At 46.0% G+C, this 5,287-nt stretch overlaps 1 protein-coding gene across 1 annotated transcript in view; it reads right to left on the reverse strand.

Moving 5' to 3' along the window:
• LOC134447829 (neuronal cell adhesion molecule-like) overlaps positions 1–5,027 on the reverse strand; it is a 108,892-nt gene extending 103,865 nt beyond the window's left edge. Inside the window, exon 1 of the mRNA XM_063197500.1 lies at positions 4,877–5,027. The gene's annotated coding sequence lies outside the window, so the exon portion shown is untranslated. The remainder of the gene's footprint in view (positions 1–4,876) is intronic.
• Between the last annotated feature and the right edge of the window lie 260 nt (positions 5,028–5,287).

Raw genomic sequence — 5,287 nt, forward strand, 5'->3', positions numbered from 1 at the left:
TGATAAAGTGTAAAATGTCAAGTAGAGAGGGGGAAATATATGTAGATATTAAATATCGCGAGTAATATCGATATCGCAATATACTCTCATGTTATCGTGTATCACATACTTTTCTAATATCGTGCAGCCCTACCTGTAACCCACAAAATGACCTACTCCCATAAGCCCATGGCTGTCCAATCATATTCTTTTCTTTCTATGCGTTTCCATTCTTTTCCATTCTATTCTATTCTATTCTATTCTATTCTATTCTATTCTATTCTATTCTATTCTATTCTATCCTATTCTATTCTATTCTATTCTATTCTATTCTACACATACTAATTGTCATGTTGTCTATGTTTTCCACAATTTGTTAGTCAAGGTGGGTTGGGGTCTAGTTGTATCAGACACATGAGACTCTCTTTCTTGGAAAGGCTATGGTTGTTACATATGACATAAGGTTGGTAAACCTTCCAAAATTAATATTACACATTTTACACTTTACATTCGCCATTACATTCACAATATGAATTATTTTCTCTTTTCAGGGGACCTAGTCATCGTGCCTGCTGGGGAAAATGCTATCTTTCTAAAAAGGCTACTCATGTTCATATCCATTGTGGATCTCCCCTATATAATCCCTTCTGGTGGATGACAGGGTGGAGGCTTGATATCCCCTATAAAATCTAGGGCAGGGTCACGACCAAAAAAATCTGTTTATATTTTATCCGACTCGACCAGGTCTCTACCAGTGATTCAGCTTGACACACAGACAATGTGCGAGAGTAGATGTGTTTTGAGGCGTCTGAATGTGTTCCGGCCTGCTAAACACATCCAGAAAAGATTCATTCAGTCGCAAATGAAATTCAACAGTTGTTTTTTTTCCCCTACTTGCTTTTTTTGTTTTGTTCATGGTTGGAAGCACCTTGTTATTATTAAATCTAATTAAGTATATTTATTCATATGTCGCAGAAGGGAACCAAGTACCATAACATATACAGTAGTATTTCCAGACAAATCCTGCCAAAACAATAAATGGTGATATCCACAGGAGATTTCCACTCTGAGTTTTTCGGGGACAGAAAATAGGCCAACCTGAATACAGAACGGAAATATCGCCATATAACACCACGTAGGAGCAAAGCTTCCTATCTTTGACAGCACAGCACACAGAGCCAATAGATTATAAGCCTCTTCTGAAGCACACACTTACACACACACACACACACACACACACACACACACACACCACACACCACACACCACACACACACACACACACACACACACACACACACACACACACACACACACACACACACACACACACACACACACACACACACACACACACACACACACACACACACACGTCAACATAACCCCACCCCACCAATTCCGCCAAATCCTTCCCTCCAAAAAAAAAAATCCTTGTATGCTGCCGCTGATGACAAAGGATTTCAACAGATCCTCCAGAGGAAATAGCTATGACATCAGCCTGACGATGGCGGTGGCCCACAGGGCCACGTGTGTGAGAGAGCCACATTGTCCTCCAGCAGCGTCGGGGAGGAGACGAGAGACGAGAGACGAGAGGCCGCCAATGTGGCAGAGCCGCTGCTGCTGGCTGGCAGACAGCGAGAGGCCAACGGGACACTTGCATAGGGAATAGTCAGCGTGCCATCGCAGCCCACGGCCAGACGACGAGTGAGAGGCTCACCACATTGCAAACGGGTGAACACAACACAATGCAACACAGCAGTGCATAGGCCCACCTACGCCACTGGTCTTTTCCCATCGCTTTCCCATCATTGACAGACTGCAGGACACCCTGAGACACAGGAGCGCATTCATGCTTCATAAACGACCCAATCAGATACGTAAACAGCGCCTGCTTGGTGGGGAACGTATGTGTAAAGACTCAGGAGACATCCGCGCCCCTCAATCTGATATGTAACCGACATCTTGATAATATGTGTTAGAACCTGACCGAGATTCTTGGCCCATGATCTGCTATGTAAATAGCATCTTGATAATATGTGTTAGAACCTGACCGAGATTCTTGGCCCATGATCTGCTATGTAAATAGCATCTTGATAATATGTGCTAGAACCTCAACGACATCCATGGCCCACGATCTGCTGTATGCAAATAACATGTCTGCTCACTGGTGCATGTGTTTCAACATACCAAACATTCATGCCCTATTATCAGATATGTAAATATGTGTTCGGTGTTATGTGTAGAAATAAGACAGACATTCCAGGCACAGCCTGATAAGTAAATTACATGTTTGGAGGGTTCTGTGTACATAGCAGCTATTTATGCCCTATTATAATACTGCATGTAAACAATAGTGTTGGATGCTATGAGTTGAAATAGGACAGAAAGGCCCCATAGTCATGCCAGTCGAAATAAATGTGTGGTGGGTATATGTGCAAACACACTTAACAGACACTTACGCAGCCCTCCTAATTTGATATGCAAATTCCACGTTAAGCTTTGAATGTGTTCTGTTATAAACAGAGGCTGCAAATGGCCAAATCATTATGTATGTAAATAACATGTAGCGCGGCTGGTGGTGAAAGTGCCGAATCGTGAGGTCAAGCCAAGCATGTAGGTCATCCCGCCACTGTACGCGCGGATCTCAAGTAGGCTAGGGCTCAAGTCTCTTATTCCCATGCCTACTGCCCATCTGTCAAGTCCACTTCACGTCCAACAAACAATGTCTGGCCAACATGCACAGGCTAGTCTCGCCAGCCCAGCCCAGCCTAGCCCAGCCCAGGCAGACACAGTCTTTAGAAAGGGCCAAGTAGTGCGATATCCTCTCTCCATCTCAGTTCTGACAGCCAGGGCTGCTGACAGCTTTGACTGGGCCCCGGACAAAGTCCTATGAAAGGGCCCACCATCCAAAACATTCAATGTAATGAGGACCCAATCGTGGGCCCTCCATATCCTAGGTCCAGAACAACTGACCTCTTTGTCCCCCTTGTCAGCTTCCCTGCTGAGAGCACATCAGAATGGTGAAGGGAAGTTGTGTGTAAGTAACAACGCAGTGTTAATTCAGCACTTTAAGAGTACTCTGGGACCAAATACAAGATGTCGAATCGACTCGCTGGGTGTTGAATCAACTCTGCAAAATGTGCTGTGTGTAGAACTAAGTGACAATGCCACACATACATAAGAAGCGCTAGTGGCAGCAGCACCCATGGCACACTTCTAGCCTGTACTGGGTTCACATCCTCCAGGCCTGGGATGATGTTATCATGCTACAGTACGTCGCTCGGCCTCCCCACAGCACAGCACAGCACAGGGCCGCGGGTTGTCTAACAGCCTCCCCTGAAAGCGATTGTTTGAAAGCGTGGCTCTCCTCCTCTGGGGAGACGACGGCAGACAATGACTCAGTAGTCGTTAGCATTGCATTAATTGGGCGAGCTGACCCAGTACTGGAATGCAAGCAGCACTGTGTGTGCGTGTGTGTGTGTGTGTGGGGGGGGTTGCATGAGTGGGTGTGTGTGGCGTGTGTTTATGTGTGGGGAGGAAGGGGTGCATGGATGGAATGGAGGGGGTAGAAAGAGTTAAGGCGGGAGAAGGAGAGACAGACAGAGAGAGTGCGAAGAGAGAGAGGGAGAGAGAGAGAAAGACAGAGAGAGAAAGAGAGGGAGAGAAAGAGAGGGAGGGAGGGCATGTGAGGGATGAATTAGGGGCTGACTCGGAGACAGATAGAAGGGGGGACTGGAGGGAGAGATGGCAGGGTTTCGCAGTGTTGCAATTGTTAGGGCCCCCCCAGAATTAATGTCTGAGGGAAAATAGCGAGGGCCTCAGTGCGGCTGATTCATCTCTTCAATAGTCTGAGGGACTAATGGCCCTCATGATGTTTGTGTTGTTCTGTGTTGAGCAGCATATCATGAAACACTGCCAAGAAATGGAAACTGGGTGAAATAGGTTTTTTTTTTAACATTCCATGAGCTTCACCAAGAATGAGTTAAAATCATATTAAAAAAACATTACTATAGAATTGCAGAGAGGGAAAATTTGGAGTGTTCAAATCGGGCAAATCCTAATCTATTTGCAAGGCATATTTTGCGTGATGACAAGGGGGAAATTGATCTAGCCTAATCCGGATATATTTCCTAGCGTTAGAAAGTTTGAACATCCTTCAAGGAAAGCGTCTGCAAGTGGGGATGTTATTTGGCACTTGGCAAGTTGGTGAGATTATGGTGGCGTCCTTGACACATTGTAGGCTACTGTATAGCCTATTATGGGAAGCACTAGAAGGTGACGATCCAAAAAACAGAATCTTAATATAGGGTGTCTTGTTTTGATGTAAGGAGTAGCCTACGAGCTCATATCCTATTCAAGACACAGACTGAGGCTTGACACAAGACGATTGGACAAATATTGTGCCGGGCAGCTATTTGGCAAGTCGGACAAACTGTTTCTGTACCTGTTCCGATATCAAATATCCCCGAAGGTGTAAAGCCACCACGTAGCCTCCTTATAACGAAGGCGCTTCGCAGAGACATCAAGTTCGTACGTAGGATTTTGTTTATTCTACATGATATTAAACCTCATCAGTCGACAAGCAAGCGGATGACAGAATGACAGTGAATATGCCATGGGACGTTTGCACATTGAGCAAAACATAGCCTAGGCTTCGTAGCCAAACTTACACAGACAGACATTACACAGAGAGATCCATTCGTTATAACTGTCTCCAGAACACCTGCACTCCTGGCTCCTTAGAGAAAGCCCATATCCCCACAGTGTGCGCATTTGTGTAATGACAGCTACAACGAAGGCGCTCGGATACGCTCCCGTAAACTGTAGGCTATAACGCATGCATGCATATCTACGCATGAATTGCTCTGAGAAGACATAAACAACGATAACTCACCTGCAAGTGTTTGGGAGCGACCACAAAATGGATGTTGCGTTTGTTTCTCTCTACCTTCGTAGCTGGAGTCAGTCGCCTCTTGTGTAGCGCGCTTCCTCGCCCTCTCCACTAGTCCTCTCCCAGCGGCTTATCCGAGCAGCACCTCTTTCCGCGCAGCCTCTGTTTTTGTGTGCAGCGCGCAGCGACGCTCTGCCGACGGATGGTGGCTGGTGTGGTGGGAGGCAGTGGTGTGGTCTGGTCTGCGTGTGTGCACTGTGCAATATGCGTCCGTCCACGCTGATACCCTCTGCTTATCGTCAGTCCAAATGGAGAGCAGCTGCGAAGGCAGATTGACTGAATACTGAAAAACAGGGATTGTGGTATTGGGCGATTCTGACTGTATACTGTATTATTAGGGTAGAAATTATGTAG

This window comes from Engraulis encrasicolus, chromosome 4 (assembly GCF_034702125.1).
Source record: "Engraulis encrasicolus isolate BLACKSEA-1 chromosome 4, IST_EnEncr_1.0, whole genome shotgun sequence".
NCBI classification, from domain to species: domain Eukaryota; kingdom Metazoa; phylum Chordata; class Actinopteri; order Clupeiformes; family Engraulidae; genus Engraulis; species Engraulis encrasicolus.